Source organism: Anomalospiza imberbis, chromosome 9 (assembly GCF_031753505.1).
Source record: "Anomalospiza imberbis isolate Cuckoo-Finch-1a 21T00152 chromosome 9, ASM3175350v1, whole genome shotgun sequence".
Classification (NCBI taxonomy): Eukaryota; Metazoa; Chordata; class Aves; order Passeriformes; family Viduidae; genus Anomalospiza; species Anomalospiza imberbis.
The window spans coordinates 5,007,237-5,026,172 of record NC_089689.1 but is presented as its reverse complement, the minus strand read 5'-3'; the positions used below and the strand labels follow the sequence as shown (position 1 = coordinate 5,026,172).

At 39.0% G+C, this 18,936-nt stretch overlaps 1 protein-coding gene across 4 annotated transcripts in view; it reads left to right on the top strand.

Annotated features, from left to right (window-relative positions):
- Positions 1 to 18,936, top strand: part of RABGAP1L (RAB GTPase activating protein 1 like) — a 224,425-nt gene that overhangs the window by 46,884 nt on the left and 158,605 nt on the right. The gene's annotated exons all lie outside the window — the stretch shown is intronic.

The window sequence follows — 18,936 nt, the reverse complement described above, 5'->3', positions numbered from 1 at the left end:
CTGTAGTAATGCTTGACATTTAGCTTTCTATTCTCTTGCTCTGATGATAAGAACATCAGCTTGTTCAGGTGTTTGCTTGTGGGTTTTTTTATAAACTCACATCCATCACTTTGTTTTTTCAAAAGTTTGTTTTATGTTTGTCTTAATTTTAGGGGGTTTCTTAAAAAACTCAAACAAACCTAAACAAGAGCACAAAATTGAGTAATTCTTCTTTCTGTGGTTTATTTTAAAAAAGAATGTTAAAAACATTTTGACCTAGCAGGAAACCAGTCTCCTTGCTGTATGGGTGAGCTGAGAGGAGAATCCTTTTGGGAGTCGACTCCCATTCTGTGTGCATCAGTGCAGTCAGTGAGCATTCTAGGAAGTCTGTGGAGCTGTTTGATCTGTGGTGGCCAGAGGGAGGAGCTCTGTGTTGTGTAGCACAAGCTCTGTGCAGTGTCAGAAGTGATCTCAGTGTCTGGGGCTCTGAGGCTCTGCCACTGCAGGGCTGTTCCAGCTCTGAGAAGAGCAGCAGTCTCAAATACACTTTTAATGGCAGAAATGGATGGAGATCATTTTCTGTGCTGCTCAGAGCAAATGCTGGATTTGTTACCTGGCTTATGGATTATCTGTCCACATAGAAATTCTGGAGTAGATGTTGTTACTCAAAGTTTCCTTTCCTAATGTTGTCATATTATTTTGTTACTTGTCCTCTTAATTTGACATAATTATGTTTGTGAAGTTTAGAAGCATCCCCAGAGTGAGAGCTGTCCTGGTGGCTACTTTTTTCTTTACCAAGAAGGAAGAATGTTTTGATAGTGTAAATTTTTCATTCTGATGTTGTAGCTGTGTTATATTTTCCTTAGAAACCATTCACAGGACATCTGTCAGCTGTATGGTGCATCAAAGCCACCTCCTTTATTTGCTCCTGCTTTCCAAAAGTGGGAAAGACATTTGTTTCAGGGTGGAGGAGGGAGTGGAAAACTTCTAAAATGCAAGGTTTATCTTGCTACTGGGGCCTTGTGCCTTAAAAATACCTTGTAACACTTGGCCTTTTCACTACAGAGATATTGCAGTGATGTGTATTTTGGAAGATGATATTTCATACAGTATTCAATATGAAATATACAGTGTTACTGGTGAAAAATTTAAATCCTCTGCTGAATGGAAGTATTTATGCAGAGGTTTTTTTCTAAAGTGAATAATTTTCCTTCTGAAATTACAAAGCTTCTTCTATAGTCTGTCTGTCTAAACTGCTGACAATCACATCATTTGTCAGTAAAAGACTCATGAAAGAAATGAACAAGAGAGAGCCTGTGCCATACCAAAGCTAGGGCCCATCTTTGGGAAGCATTCTTTTGGGATGCTCCAGAAAAAAAGTCAGCTGATTTTTTTTTTTTAATGAGTTATTGTCTGATATTTATGTCTGTGAACAGAAATTTTCAGTTTCATTTTGGTGTGTCAGTAATGTGAATTAAGTAGAGAGTAGTAGAATATTTTAGTAGTATGTACTACTAAAATCTTAGTTGCAGTGTTACCTTATGTGTGTCAGTAATAACCTAATAATAACTTAATAATGTTAAGCTTCAGAGTTATTTTGGTATTAATGACTATTCACTTGCTTCTCCTGTATGAGAAAGCAGAACTGATTTCTTTTCTCTGCATTATTTGTGTGCTGCCATCCTAATAGACCAACAACAACAACTTTATTTTTTCTGTAATTATTTATTCGTCCCATCAAACCCATAATTTTCATCTTGATTCTTTCAGTTTATGTATATGCTTGTACAAATTCATTGTGTCCTTGTATTTTGGTCATTCTGCTTGATGTTTCTCTTCTGAAAGCTGGCTGATTTTATGGGTGCCTTGACCACTTCAGCAGTATATTCTTTAAGCATGTGTGTTCCTGAGCCATTCCTAGGGGAGTGGGGAGAGCTGGTGATGCTCTGCACTGGCAGTCCTGGGAGTGAAGTGGGCTCAGTTCCAGAAGGAGTTGGTGGTACAAACATCTGTGAACTTGCACCATTGCCTACTGACACCCCACAATTCCCAGAACATGTCTCTCCCTCAAACAGCTCCCTATTGCTGCAGTCCCTGGAGCAGTCCCTGAGGTTGTGTCCCATGCTGCCCATGGTGACAGATCCTTCCTCTGAGCCTGCTCTCGCAGCACTCCAGCTCTTCCCTGCTCATCCTGCCTGACCTGCACCCCTGGGTTAAATTGGCAATTGTAGCACCTCCGTGAGTAAAAGGGCACTGGAGACCAGTAGAAAAATCTCTGCCATGATACTGTGACAGCTTGAAAGATGAGCTCGGTACCTGGAATTATTTGTACTGAAAACCTGATTTATGGTTGCCGCTTCTGGGGACAGAGCAAAACCTGGTGACAACTCTGATTTTACTGCAGTGTTACTGGTTAACTTCTGGTGAAACTGTGCTCACTAGTGAGAGTTGTGGTGTTGGCAGGCCAAAAATGTGTGCCTTGTGATACTCTGAATGACAGCAGACTCTCAGCATTTAAATTTAGTTTAGAGACGATGATATAGACACATTAGTTGTTCCAGTCTTGTGTAGCAGTGCTGTGTTAGATTGGCCAGCTATCAGTCCCATCACCTAAGACATCTGGCTGTGCATTTATACTGTACTTATCCATCTGTATGCAAAGCTCTGGAGCCTGCTGCAGTGTTTCTCAGCTACAGGAGTGCTTTATTCAGTATGTTCTGTAGGAGAGAGTAATTCGGGGGTTGTTTTAGAGTCTCAATTCAGCACTGAAAGCAAAATAAAATGTCGCATTTAGAAAAGTCAATGCTGCACTTACTTTCTCCAAAAGGCCTCCATGTCCTCTAGTCCTGTTCAGTGGAGATCTGCAGTCTGTCAAGAATGATCTGATGAGCTGTGTTCCCTTTTCCCTAGATCAGAGCATTCGTTTTCCATCTCTAGGTGAGTTTGGAGTTCCAGGAGGGAAGGGAGAAAGAAATGCTTGTGCTCTCACGAGTACTGACAAGCACTGCCTTGCACTCTCTTAGATCTCCTGCTGAGTTCCAGCTTGATGATTACTGTGAGTTGCTCAGGAATTTTGACTGGAGCACAATAATAGGCCTTGCATACAATTTTAGAGAGTAGGAGTTGTGATTTGGCAGCTGTTTAGTTTCTGACATATATGTAAATGTGTTCTGTATGACAATCATAATCTGCCTTACTTCACTTGCCATGGGCTCTTCACAGTGCTGCATGTGGCACCTGACAGGAAGGGGGAAGGCAAATTTACATCAGTAGGGATAAATGTGTATTTTTATTTATGTAATTATTGTATGGAAAATAAAATCAGAGTGAGAAAAATCTGCTAATGATAATGAAGGGGTAATACTGGTACTTAAAAAGCTTTTGTAAAAGCATGTCTGATCTGTTTGTTAAAAGAATATAGAAAAATGTGCACAAGCTGAGGTCAGTTCATTGACAGCGTGGATCCTCCTGCCTGCTTGGCATCATTTCATCTTCACTGGTTCCTCTCCAGAGACTGGAATGAATTTTTCCATGATGAGGTGTATTCAGAGCTCTGATAAAATGGTGGCTGCCAAGCCACAGTGTAGCCTGTCTGTGACTGGACTGAGTGGTAATTGCCTGCTGCAAGAATCAAGGAAGGATCATGCTCCCCTTGTCCCAGTGTGTCCTTGTCAGAGCAGGGGTCAGGCACTGTCAGTGTGCACATGAGTAGAAATTTGCAGTCACGGGATGGCAGTGATGCGGCAACTTAGCCAAAAATACTTGTTCATCTGCATGGGGACAGATGTTTTATTTATTGTATCTTACACTGCTTATTATCAGAGTTTTGCTTCTCTGAGATGGTTTCATTCTTGTATGAATTCTCACTGCTGAATTTGTAGGGTGAGACTTGTTTCCTGTCAGGGCTGAGTGTAGTAGTGTAAGTAAAAATAAGAACAGAAACAGGAGGCTGTCACTCATGTTCTGTAGTTTGAAAACTTTTGGGTGGACTGTTTTAAGGTAACATTTCTGGTTCTAAACTGTATGATTTATTCATAAAAGACTTCCAGTTTGCAATAGGAATTCCCTTAAGAAATAAACTGTATTTTCATCTTAACAGCATATATAGACTTATTTTAAATGCAGCAGCTGCTGTGGTTTAAAAAATCAAAACTTGTTTTAAATTTATTATTATTATTTTTTTTAAGTAAGATCAGAAAAATGAGCCTCAGATAAAGTAGATGTTGGTAGTATTATATTCAAAACAATGAAAATTTGTGTAGGAATGAGAATGCCTGGTTTTGAACTGGGTGGTGACATTGAGTCGAAGTTCTTAAAGATTGAATGGCTGTCCTTCCAAATGACTTGTAAGAGAAGCAAAAATAGGATTCTTTGTTTATTCTCATAATTTCCTTTGGCAATATGAGCATGTGCCCAGGACAATTAGAGATAATAACTAATTAAAGGGTCAGGCTTCAGAAGACTTGGCCAAAACCCAGCTTTTTCTGCTGACTGTATTTTTTGTTGCTTTGTCTCTGGACCAGCAACATTTCAAGTCACTCTGCCTAAGAGTGAAAAGCCTAAGAATTCTTCCAAGCTCTGAGAGGCATTGATTTGGGGATTAAATATTGCTATGTCATGAAAATAACAGATCTCAGTAATTTAATAATTTCAAAATGGCACTAATCAGGGGGATCACTACTCCAGCCGTATAATTCTCATGCAGTGGTGAGCAATTATAGGAAAGTATTTCCCATTGCTGCAGAAGGTGGAGCAAATTGATTGGATTTGGGGCTGGATGAAATTATCAGTTTAGAGTGAATATATGTAATTTATCTGTTCAGTTAGGACCAGCATTATTATTTCTGATTCCTGCGAGATAAATCCTCTTTTTTTAAAGCAAAAAGAAAAAAAAAACCCAAAAGTTAAGGTTTCAGGTTTCTGGAACTGTGTCTTGTCCAAAATCAAAAGTTAGAAATAGGATAGATGAAAATAGCAAATCCTGTTGTTGAAATTTAAACACGATCTTCCATGTATTGAATTAACCCTAATTATCTGTTTCTTGGTGCATCTGTCTTCAGACTGAGCTTCAAGGACTGAAGATCATCTTTCATGTAAACCTAATGCAGAAATGTATTTATTTTTTAAATTTTGAATTCATCCAAACTGTTCAAACAACAAAAGGTATTTGCTTTCACACTTAATATTTACTTGGCTCTTTAATTTTTATTGCAAGTTTGCTTGCATGGGTAGGAGAAGGAAAACTGAGGAGATCACAAGTGAGTCACTGTTTCTATCCAAAGAAGATTAGATGCAGTTGACTTTGAAACTGATGCCTTGATGGCCAGGTTTGTGTGGTTTTGTTCATTTAGTTTTTTAATTTATTTTATTTGTGTGAAGCAAATACAATTTGTGTGAAACAGTTTAGCTGGGAATTGAGAGAATTCCTTACATAGGAAGGCTATTTTAGTGGGAGTAGAAAATGAATCAAGCTTGTTATTTGCAGGAATACCAAAGGATGTGAAGTTAGCACTAAGGAGGGGAAGAGGAATATTTTTTTTGTCCCAGTGGCATTGTGCAGTCTTCCACTGCTCAGTGTTCTGAGACTAATTAATCAGTAAGGGTGTCTAATTAAAAAGATGACTGTTCACCAGCTGCCACAGCAGGCTGGTTAATGGACTGAAACATTAGAGTATTTTTGTAGGAAATATTTGTGTTCAGAATGCTGCATCTGTTTGTCCTGATTGAAAATGGGGGAGTTTAGGCCTCTGTAGCAAGAAATAGGTTGTTGTTTTGTTTTTTTTTTTTTAATATTTATTTTGTCTCCTTACTAATTAGGAGTTGTCTCCCTTGACTTTCAAAGGAAATAGATATCAAGGATGGCATAGCAGTATGCTAAACAATTGTAAAAGATCCTATTACATAAGGATCAATGATCATTATAATAAAAATGTGATTTTTTTTTTCAATTGATTGAAAAGAGAAAAAACTAATGCCTGTTACTTTGCTTTTTGAACGAGGCACTTGGGTATTAGCCACAATAATTCTGGAGAAACTGATCACTTTTTCTGAGTTTCCTGTTTCTTTGAAATTCTGTATATATGGGAAGTTCCTTAGGTTTTAATTTTCCTCACCTTTTCTCAAAGGATAAGGATAGGATGACTGTTAGTTAACTCTTCTCTTAAACTGAGAATTCATTTCATGGCAAGTAGAGTATTGGTATTTTTATAATGTAATGTGGTTTCTAGAGACAAATCAGCTCATGCTGGTTGGAGTGATGGGAAGCTTCATTTTTGGTGTAAGCTAATCTGTTGGTGCTGGCAGTTACAGTCACCTACTTTGAATTATTTTAGTGATGCTGCAACACTGTGGGACAAAAAAGTATATATGAACTGGAAATACTTACTAGAAATCAGTGAAAAATTATTGTCTCTGAAGAGTAGTTGTTGATACAATTTTAATTCTTTCAAGAGCTTAATTTAAATTCAGACTTCAGATAAAAGGTTTAGTTTATGATAAATGTACCAGGGTACCTTGTTCCACAGCAAATGTTAATATTTCTCTTAAAAACTCAGGAATAAAATGTCCCTAAGGTGAATTTAATTTGCCAGGTTTTGATTCATTTAGCACTCATCTGGAGAAAGTCTTTCAATTTTGTGTGCACAAAAGGGAAAATCTTATGCTAAGTCTTCATCTTCAAAGGAATTCATCAGTTTTGTGACAAGTCGCTTCAGGAAATAAAGGAGGAGCACCAATTAGTAATTTTTATTTTTATGTAATCTAAATTTTAATGTTTATGTATGATATTTGAGGTGGAAAATATCAGAAGTAGTATTTTATTTTCAGGGCCTGCATAAAATGATAAAATATTCTGCTGCATTAAGAATTTTTCTGCAGTTTCTTTTCCATACACAGCCACATATAAGAACACTAAAATAACACTCAAAATACAATTCCTGGCTCTTGAGGTGATGCGTGACCTCTCTGTCCAAAAGACACATCAATTGACACATTTATTCTGCAGGGTGGAGTAGAAATGAGATTTGCATGTGCCCTCTTGGGACCTGTTCTGTTTTGTCTGTGTGAATTTATGATCCATTATCTGCAGCCAGGGGAGCAGAGTTGCCCATCATTTCAAACAGTGATAAAACCAAGGGAGTATCAGTATTGGACCTGGATAGGTTTAAATGATGGTTACTGGAAGAATTGATATTGCACCAGATAGTGTCATAAGCTCAGGATATATGAATATTGATGCAGATAACAAGTGGTTTTTAAGTAGGATGGAATTGGGATGTGTCATTGCCTCGCTGTTCCCTCACAGTGTGGTAAGAGCTGCTAGTACTTGGCACCTCAGTGCTGGTTTGAAAATCCCTGCTCTTCCTTCCTGGATAAAACATAAATAGATATCCCAGTTGAATTTGAATGTTGGTTTGGTAGTTGGTGTTGTTTTCCTGTGGCACTAATGGTGCTAATGCTGGAAGAGCAGCTGTAGTAGAGACATTTAAAACCATGGTTTTCTGTATCCCTGAGTAAAACTGGATTGTTTCAGAAGTTCCCTGCAGGGTGTGTTGCCTTTATGGAATTCTGTGTGTACGATCTTCCCTGTTAGCACAGGCCACTGCTTACGTGAAGGAAAAGGTAATATCTATGTCTGCTGCAGGAGCTGAGATTGCTGAGAGATAATTGTGTTTGAGGCAATCAACTTGCTCCTGGTACTCCTCTTTCCTCTCCAATCCCCTTCTTCCTGACTGGCCTCTGTTTTCAAATAAAGATTGCATAACTGGCATTCAGGAGGCTGCAGCACTCCAGAGCTGGAGCTTTAGAAATCTTAAATACCTTTATTGGAGAGAGCAAACCACATTTTCCTGACTGTTAGTTGCTTATTTCATTGTGTTAATGTTTGGTGTTATAAAAATTAAAGAATGCTCTAAATGCTTAGAGAGGAACACTAAGAATCCGAATATTTGGTGTTTAAAGTCTCTTAAAATGCCTTTTTTAACACCAATGCTGGTGGGCAACACTTTATTAGAGCATGTTTTATCATAGCTGTGGACAGCTGTAGCAATTGGAATAGTAACAAACCCGGCAAGGTTTGAGCTGCATGTGTAGAATATTAAAAGGTACAGAAGTGATGAACACATCACTTAAATCTAAACTGGAGTTTGATATAGGAGTGAATTCTGAACCTTTATGTATGACTTCTTCATGGTAAAACCCCAAATGACGGGGTTACTTAGGTGTTCTGTAGGATATTCTTCTAAGGGCCTGAGCTAGTATTAAGGTGGATTTTACAGTAATCACTTCAAAAGAGATCAGAAACCTGTAGATCTTCTTTACAGTCTATATCCATTAAGGAATTTTTTCCCTTTGCAGTGATGAGTATGGTCATACAAATTAAGAATCATGTCTCCTGTCAGCAAGCAAATTTGCAGCTGCTGAGGTAAACTAACCAGAAGGAGATTGTTTGCAGTCTGCTATTGCATATACTCTTTCTAACAATCTCTTATGTAGGTTTTTGTGGACACAGACAAATATTTTGGCAGCTAGGAATTTTTTTTCTTGCTGAGGGTTTTCATCAGTTGCTTTTTAAACTGACAACCAAATGCTGATGATATGGAGCGTCACATATTTTAATCATATCCTGCATATGACAAAGCTGTCTTCAGATGGGTGGTTTGTCTTCAAAGCAATCAGTTTCAAAATACAGCCTTTTTTTTGACTCAGTAGTACAAGATACAGACTGCATTAAAATTAAAATTAAATAGTCATTAATGGGGATTGCAGTTTCAGACAGGGTGCTTGCCAAAAGAGGTTTCTTTTACTGCATGTTCCATCTTTTTTTTTAATGCCCTTACCTAGCATTTGCAGGGCTAGTCACAGTAGTTGTGGAGTTTTATATAGAAAATTTCCTTCCTCCCATTTCTCTCAGATTCACTGTTCAGGTGTGGTGTCAGGGTGAGATGGGAGCAAGCACTGGGGCTGGGCAGGATGGATGGGTGAGGCAGCCTTAGGCAGGTTAATGTAACATTGCAGTCTAATTACACTTTTTGATAGCTGTATGGCAGAGGAATTGGAGGTACCTTTTGGAACCATGCCCTCTTCCTTTCATGAGTTTGTAAATGTAATTCCAGAAAGTTTGTTTTGTCTTTGTCATCACTTGTCTAGGATTTCCTTTTCTGTAAAGGCTTACCAAATCCTAATGGAAATTTGAAAATATATAAACACACATTAGGGATAAAATAGACCCACAAATGTTAGAATGAGTATTCTTTGGTGATGCTTTTACACTTGCATGTGTGTTCAATGCAGAATGGCTGCCCCTGACACAACAAGAATACTGATGCTGATTGCCAGCAGTGGATTTACACGGCTGGCAGTCAAGGAGTAATATTTGGATGTCTGCTCATTTTTTTGAACTCAAAACCATAGATTTCCGGCAGCCATGCACTTGATTAAGTTTAGGCTATTACACAATGAGGAAGTTAATTTCATAGAAAGCTCAGAGCAGCAGTAGCTGGTTGTCTTTTCAGGACTGTCTGCAGTGTCTGGTTGAGTCAGCAACAAGCCTTGGAAACAGGCAGCTGGGCTCCTTTAGCCCAAGCAGAGCCATACTTCTGAAACTTGGATTTAAAATCTTGGTATTCCCATGTCTAAGATTTATCCTGACTCCTGAAAATGTATGTAAGGTGAATATTGTACATGGAGTTTCGTTTGCAGAAGTTTTGACTTGGTTATGGATTAGCTGAGATGTTTACCTACATAGTTTACATTCCTAGAAATGCTAGCTTCACGTGATTCTTGAGAGGGGACTGTGTATCCAGCCTCAAGGATTAATATTGGGGCTGGAGAAGCAAAACTACAGAAATCCACTTGAATTTTCAGTGTCAGCCTTGTTGCACAGCCCTGTGTATTATTTGAATTTCCAGTATCATCTGATTTTTTTTGCTGCAATAAGGAATTAATCTGATTCTTCTCCATTTAGTGCAAACAAAGAGCCTGAACAAAATCACACAAACCTGGCATCAAGGCACCAGTTTCAAAGTCAACTGCATTTAATCTTCTTTGGATAGAAACAGTGACTCACTTGTGGTCTCCTCAGTTTTCCTTTTCCTAACTATGCAAGCAAACTTGCAATAAAAGTTAAAGAGCCAAGTAAATATTAAGTGTCAAACAAAGCGCTGTATTTGAGCTGTATTTTTGGCCATGCTAGTTCTGCTCACTGAAAGCTCTTGTGGATTGTGGTGAGAGACTTTTCATGTGGGTCAGACAACAGTTATGAGTACTGCCAGTAGCAACCCTAATTTTCAGTGCAGTGAAGCAAAAATAAAAGGCACATGCTGTGTTAAAATACCAGCTTACACTAGGATCCTAGCACATGCTATGTACATGGTTTAAGTGCAAATATTTCCAGTACAAGTTACTGTTTCTAGTCATAATTTCTTGAAGTATCTGTTAAGTACTTTGCTTATTATTAATTAAGGCTTGTCTCGTATGGCTTTTGGAATATTTCACTGTGCACACTTCTAATTTTAAATAGAAGTAGTAGTTTTGACAGTCTGAGAAATAATGGATAGGAGAAGAGTTCTCCGAGATTGAAAGTGTTCGGATAATTAGGACCCCTGTAATTGTCATCAAGGGCATACCAGAAATGGAAAGATATGATCATCTTGTAGTCATAGGCACCCTTCTGTACATACAAAGAGACAGAACTCTGCTGCTTCAGCCAAATCAATTTTGGTACTTCCTAACTTTCCAGTACTTAATTTGACATCAAGTAACCTTAATCAGGGAATCCTAGAATGGTTTGGATTGAAAGGGACTTTAAATCTCCTCTTCAGTCCACTCCCTGTCATGGTGGGCAGGGACACCTTCCACCAGCCCAGGTTGCACCAAGCCCCATCCAGCCTGGCCTTGGACACTGCCGGGGATCCAGGGGCAGCCACAGCTACTCTGGGCAGCCTGGTACATTTTATTGATCTAGGTAAGGTCACTGGCACATCATATTAGTGGTAAAATGTTTTTTTCCTCCTGACTGTGAGAACTTGCAATGTGTAATTTTCTACACACCTTGAGATGCTCCCTTGCATTCCTTAGAGTTCTCTGGAATTGTACTAATTGTGATCTCTAAAGCAGAATCCCCCCCAAAAAACCCAATCTCTGTTTGTCTCTGAAGCTCTTTCTGTAAATTGAGTCATAGATGATACATTTTAAGCCGGCAGAATGCTTGATTATTCTACTTTTGACTGCCTTTAAAATTCTAGTTGCCATAACAACTTTATTTCTTTATTTTTAGCACATCAGTTGCCATAACAATAAAATATAGCTTTTTGAATGTAATCATTTTTTCCTTACTTTTTTTTTTTTTGCTTTGTTTTATAAAGAACCTTCTTGGGGGGAAAAGGAAATGGGCTGAAGCTCATCCCCTGTGAGCACTTGGGTTAGAACATTAGCTGAAAAATAAGGCTTTTTAAAATCTAGCCTTGTTCCATTTCTATGGCATTTTTTCTGACCACTTGGTATTTTCATAACTTAGACAGAAAAATGAATGCAAATAATTTCTTCAAATAATTTTTACTTGTGTAAAACCTTTCCTTTGTAAAAAATTGCTGTTTCTCATTCTTATTTCTTTTAGTTAGTGTTATTAGAAAACATTAACTGTTAAGAGGGTAATTTCTAATATCTTTTTTTCAATATACAGAATGTCTATAAAGTCATCAAGTTTATATTTTGTTCAGCATGTTTGGGGCAATTTGATGTGATACATCTTGAAAATATAAGAACAAAGAAATTGACTTCCAGCTTCAAGCCACAATCTTGAGCAGAGGGGAGAGGTTTATGTGTGAATTCAATATTGGTGAAAGAAGTTGGCCTTGAATGTAATCTATAGATTTGACTTTTCCATTTCCTGATAGTGTATTTTCCAAAAGGATTTGTAGATATCAATGTTGTCTTTATATTTAACCTCTTCTTAGTTCTGATAAAGTATATATTTGATTTCATTTTTTTCAAGAGATGGCGGATAATATCAGGTTTGGCATTTCTTCTAGAATAAATTATTTCTTAGCTCACATAACATTTTACATGTGCCAATTTCTGGCTATAAATACAAATGTCCTCATTATCTAATAAGATAAAATTTGCTAGTTATTGGAAGTTGAATGTATGTAGATGTCATTAATCTTGAAAAATAATTATCAGATGTATGATGACTTTATAAATTTTAATTAGTTAATTTTTAACTCAGGCCTGTTGGGGGGAATGTCAGTAATTCTTGCTTGCAGTGGCATTTTCCTAACACGTCTCATTTCTGGATTTCATGTCTGTGAGTTACCCAGGAATGTACTTCCACCGTTACTGGCAAAATTTTCTCTGTAGATCATTCTCAGCAGGAAGCTATTCCTTGTCCTTTCTCATACGTGGATATTGATGCAAGTGTGTTTAGATCCATGCTGGAGGAGAACAGAAGTGATACCTCTTCAGCACTTCCAGCTGGGAGGACGATTTGGTCTAAATGAAGCTGAGTTTAAAATCCATAAAAAGAAATTGTGCCACCCTTCAGGTTATAAATAGTTATCGTGCCATATCCTTCTCATGTTCCTCTTTCCTATTTCTTCACAATGTGGTAGAATAGTAATCCTGAGTAACACTTAAGTTTAAAATAGTCTTAAAAATCCACTATTTACTTTGATTATTTCTAGCTTTTTTGTTCTCAAGAAGTAGTGGAATTGGATTTACTGGGATTTGGTGTTGGTACCACCTGCTCCCCAGTAGACCCTGCAGTAAAACAAATAGCAGCTCTTTAGTTCTGAACTGATTCTGCCCATTCCAACAGTTGGAGCTGTGACTTCATCCCCTAAATGATCCTGATTGTTCAGTGCTTTTCTGAGCCACCTCTCATATCCTTGAGGAAGAACTATTTTTAAAGAAGTCTATTAAAGGAACAGTTTAGGGTGGAATATGTCAATGCTGTAATCAACTAAACCATAAATTGTTGCTGTGGCCAGGCACATGTTTCCAGCCGGCCTGTCTGGGTTAGACTGGATCTCCTGGGAGGATGTTCTGTGATGGTTTAACCCAAGCCACATCCATGGAGAGGGGATTTGAATCTGTTCTTGCTGAGTGAGTTTGTCACATAAGAGCTGGCAGTTCACTAAGAACTACTAGAAGAGAGTACTAAGAAGAGAGAATTAGACTGAAGTGGAGCTTTCTGTGGTACATCAGACTTTTGGTTTTGAAAGACAGGTGTATGTGGGTTCAGTCCTCATGTTCTTAGTAGTTGCTTTTGCATGGGCCTTACAAGTTGGCTGCCTAATTAAGGCTTTAATAAATTATTCATCAGCTGAACTCATTAAATCAAAATTGCTTGCCTTTTAAAAGGTCATGCTGTAGTTTAAGAAAACTATTTGGCTTGCAGAGTGTGAAAAATTGAAGCAGGCAATCACAATGTTTGGGATTTTTTTTTTAAATAGCTTTAAAATTTCGTATTCTAGCTCTGCTGAAATGGAATTACTGCTAATACTGACTGAGCTTATGCTCTTGCCAGGCAAGCTGGAACCCTTTTGCAACATACACTTTCTTGGTGTCCGCTTGAAATATGCTTTTAGAATACCAGTATCTCTGGAATGTAATTTCTGGCATCACACAGACAAAAGTATTAGTAAAAGTACAACTGTGTCTAAATATGTCTCTAAAAGGTTTGAATGAATGCAGTACTAAAATCTCTGATGTATTATTTTGAAATGTGGAAAATGATTCCCACAGGAAAAGAAAGGGCAGTGCTACTTGCACTGTGCAGACTGTTCTCCACATTTCAGCATTTCTTCATTTACAGTTCTCTTATTTGCTTTTGCCCTGTGATTTAATATTTTAATTGTCCCTTGAAAGATGGGAGCGGTGGAAGATAGTAAGTTGGTGTTGTTTTGCCAGTATACTTTCCTTTTTTAAACTGCTGCTAGTGGAAGAGCAGGTGGTTTAGTGTAAGTGGTACATGAAACTATCTGAGGGCACATGTTTAAATTTTTGCTTTTCGTACCATCCTAAGAAGTTTATCTGGTGCTTCTGATCATATATGGTCAGTCAGTAAATAGCATCCTTCTGTAGCTTATGTGCTGTTTAAAGCTAATGCTCCTTGGCTCCTGAAAAATGTTAATTGTCACCATTAACTTGGCTGCACAGCATTTCCCTGGAGTAAAGTCACTTCTTGATTGATAGTTTATTGCACAGAGTTTTATTTCCATCGATTCAGGGCACAGGAGTTTGGTATTTGTCATCTGGATTGAGCTTGTAAGGTGGATTCAATTTGTTGTAGGACCATCAATATCATCTTGAGGGAAGCTCCTCCTTAAGGAAAATGCTCTTTTATATGAAATAAAGAAGAATATTTGCTTTGTATGCATCTTTGAATGGCATCCCTGCCCATGGTGGGGAGGGTTGGAACAAAATGATCATTAAAATCCCTTCCAACCCAAACCATTCTGTGATGCTATGAAATATAATCCTTGAGATCACAGGCAGTAATGTTTAAAAGGAGATTGTAGCAATTTACTCCAGAATCTTTCATAATATTTATTAAATACATGAATAATATTAGGAGTAATTTGAAAGTTTCAAACGTTAGAAGCATTTCATGTAATTGTTGCTTAACAGCATGAAGAGACTGCACAATAAACTTGCAAATGTGAATGCCCATCTCTCTCTACTGATCCACATAAAAAAAAAATTTATTTGCCCATTTCTTCTTGTTCTGCGTCATGGCATCCTAATTACCTAACACTTGTGTGATACTGGCTGATACTTGCATCATTAGAAACAGTGCTGGAAAAGGACTGAGCTGTGAGTCCAGCAGAGGATCAGGCTGAACCTGAGCCTGCTGGAGTAGCAGTAGTGAAAGGCAAAGGGATTACTAGCTCCCTTCACATCTCTTGACTTTTTAGAAGGCTACTGTCCCCTTCCAGTCTCCTGAACTGCCCCCACCCTTGACTCCAAATTATACCAGCCTCTTCCTTCTGCCTCACCTCTGCTGCCACCAAGTCCAGTTTTGCCCTAATGCAGAAAAGGCCTGTGCTGGCTTTTTTCCTGTACCCAAGAGGTAAGAGCTCCACAAGAGCATCTGCATTTCAGAGCTGCAGCTGTGTACCTGGAGTCTCTCGATCTTTGTTGCAGCACCAGGTACATGAGCCATAGCACTGTAAAATTATTTATGGCATTCATTAGGATCATAGGGTGGGAAGGAGAAGGAAAGGAGCTGGTCTCTGATAGCAAAACTGAAAAATGAGACTAGTAGGTGGAGAAATGGTTTAAAAGTTTCTACAATATTACTGTTTCCTTCAGAGCTGACACCTGTGGGTTTTTGCCACTGGCCCAAGTGTGTTTAGGCTTGATGAGGATGGAGACAGACCACAGCAAGAAAAATTCTGAGCTGATGGTTGGAGTCACAGAGAGAGTGGTCAGACATTGGAACAGGGGCCCAATGAGAAAACTCCATCCTTGGAGATGTTCATAGCTCAGCTGAATGTAGAACCCAGCACAACATGGCTTAAATTTGGTGTTGGCTCTGACTTAGAAATTTAGCCCCCACTTTGGAGCAAGACATGGGGTCAGATGGTATCCACAGGGGTATAAGGGGTTTGAGAAGCCTAAGCTTGTTTTGAGAAGAAAAGAATGGGTTTATTTATATATATATAGGCACTTCTTGTATCTCATCATATGCCTGCACTGAGGTCAAAATCCCCGTGTGTTCTGTGTAAGCGCGAGCTCTCCGGCAGGTTTTAAATAGACAGCTCTAGTGGGTGGATTTGGGGAAGAGGCTTTATACTCCAAATAACAAATAGAACAGATTTCTGCCTTAAATACAGCACTAATATGACTTCATAGAGCAACTTCAAACATCAATATGATGTAGAAAACCCTGTCTATGCACACATACACACACAATTTTTAAGGCAACAAATGATTTTTCCTTTGTTCTATGCTACTTTTTAAGCTGCACTACAAATGCAAGCTTAATAGAATAGAATTATTCTGGAGGCATTAAAAACAAAACCAGGGTGTCCATAAGATACATGTAAAAGTAAATGCCAGAGGTAGTTAAGATTAAAAATAAAGCAAAGTGAAAGAAACACCTTTATTCTTTGGCTTAGGAGAAAGTATATCAAAGAAAAAATACTGTAAACTAACAAAAAAAAAAAAAGGAGTTGGGCAGAAAAAATAGAAGTTGATGAGCTGGTATGTATATCAACACTGTCATTCAGGTCTGCATCTAAATAAATAACTGCTGTGTTCCTCATCCCACACTCAGCTGGACTTCCTTGCTCTCATCAATGCCTTTCAGAAAGATTTTACAGAAATGATTGGTGTCCATTTAATCCAGCTGACCATCCAATAAATTTAACAAGGGAAGATTTCAAACTAAAAATGAGTGGTGTGATTGAGATGCTGCTTTGTGCACTGCAGGGATTGCTTCTATCAGTCCTGTTTCCTTACAACAAAGGATTTAGCAAACAAATATTGCTATTCCTTTCAAACAGAATGACTAATAGATTGTTTTCTTGCTTGGAGCTTCTAAATCTCCTTCCATATGGACTTTCTCTGTCTGAGAAGCTTTATCTGGTTTCCTTTCAGGGTCACGCATCACCACTGCTTTCACAGCCTTGCTTTGCATATACATAGCTCATGCTCCTACCACATCCCCTTAGTTTTCAGCAGGATCAGATGGTGTGAGCCTTCTGTTTTGTATGGTGATTTGTATTGTTTTTAGTGTAATTTATAAAGAAGGTGAGGAATTGCTCCTTCTGTTGGGCTTGAAGAGTGCTCGGTCCACCAGCTGGATGTAACCAGCTGTGGGAACATGTGCACCATGTAGGTTGCTGCCTTGATGACAGCAAGGCAATTCTTCCAGTAGAACTTTTCTCTTCCTCACTTCCTTTTATTAAAACACAAATTAGAAAAAATCCTGAAGCAGGTTTTGTTTGTGCCAGAGGCCCAAATGTGCCTCTAATCTCCAAAGAGAAAAACTTTTCTCATACAGCTTTTAATGTGCTGTCTCTGATACAGCATTCTGGTATTGCTACATTTTGTAAAATTCCCTCTGTAACTGCATAGTTTCATCAGGACTAGTTGATTTCTGATTGCTTTTCTCTTGCCTTGAAATATACATAGAACAGTACAACTCAGTGCTGGTAGCATGGTGCAGTTTACAGCGAGTGGCTGAGGTGATAAAGCCACTGGCAGCTTGGAGCATGACTGGTTTTTTGGTAGTGAAAGAAGACTGCTCATGTTCCTAAAGAAGTCAAACTTCCCTGCTTTTCAACCGCTTTGTCCCTTTAGTTGAAATTTCTTTAGAAGACACGTTTTACCTGCGTCTAGAACCAGCCAGCAGAGGTTGCCATTGATTTTCCTGTAATCTGCTCAGCAGAGCCTGGACTTCTCCTAGCAGACCTGAAACATATGGCTGCCAGGAGTGCTTGTTCTCAGAGCTGAGCGCTCTGGGCACACACAGCAGGCACCAGCTGGGGCTGACCCGAGACCAAGGTGATTCAATGGTTACTGTGACATTTGGAAGCTTCAGTAGTTACCAGTCCTTAAATCTGTGTGGAGCAGGATGTACTGAGCACGTAGTTCCTGTGATCTGCTTTGTCAGGCTGTACCTTTGCTTATCTCATGCCCCCTGTGTGCCTTTGGGGCTCCCTAATGTCCATTTTAAGGTGTTTTGGCTGTTTACATCCCTGGTGCCAACCATGATCTGCCCCAAAGAGAAGTGCTGGTCACTGCCATGCCTGTGCACAGTTTGTTCTCCTCCTCCTCCTCCCCCACAGGAGGAGTGGGAAGAGGAGGAATAAAAATTGCTCCCTATTGTTCTGCTCTGGTATGGATAACTGGGGCTTAAAGCTGTGCTCAGGGTCTAAATTTAGTCATTAAGTCTGTTGTTACAGCCATTTACCATTCTGAGGTATCGGAGATAGTTTAATTTTTTTCTTAAATCCTCTGATAGAAGACTTTGGAATGATCACATGCCCTTGCTGCAAACCACTCTCACACTGCTGCAGTTTGTGCTGCTTCACGTTGCTACAGACTTGTCATTCAGACTTGGACATTCGCTCCAGGCAATACTTGAAATACAAGACGTTAACTCGGGAGCAGCTTATTAAAATTTTACCTTTGGTTTGCCATGGAGCTAGAAGGACATAAATCACTGTAGTTTCTAATGACTTGGTTGGTTAAAGCCTCCAAGACACATCTTCTGGTTAACAGCCCAAATGCTGTTCTGTGGTTGGTGTTTTGGTATCTAAATTTGCTGCTTCGGTGTCTAAGGATGCATGGAGTGTCTGTAAGATAACTTTGATGCTTGTACTTCCGTGACTGGATTTATTTTTAGGAAGCACGAAGTAACCAAAAGTTTTGAGTACTTAATCAGGGAATAGCTGCATCTGTTTGCAGGAGTAGAGAGCTGAGTTAATCGGTTCAGTTTGCAAAATAATGAGTTACAAGTATTTGTATTTAAACTGATGTTGAAGCTATTAGGGCACTGGTAATACTGGAATAGTATCAAAAATTGGTACAGGTGAGTTTTGTAACATATATGTATTAAGTTTAGAAGTAATTAATTAGGGAATGTAATTAAAAAGGGGACTGTAATTTTGCCTTTAAAGGAAGACTGGAAAATTTGTGTGGCACTGCAGCAGATATTTTACCAAGCTAAAATATCTCAGGTGATCCTTGAAAGGTGAGTGCACAATAAATAACGTGGGATGATTCTTTTAAATAACGTGGGATTGTTCTAGCAAACAGTTTCGGTGGGGCGATGACGGTAGTTCATCGGGTTATGTCTGGATTCTGTACGCACATGTCTCTGGGAGGAACGTGCTGGCTTCCTCCGGAGCGCAGCGGTTCGGGGACCGCGGGTACCCGGCTCGCTGGGAGCGGGGCCGCTCCCGGGGCCGCTCCCGGGGCCGCTCCCGGTGCCAGCGGCGGCGCCAT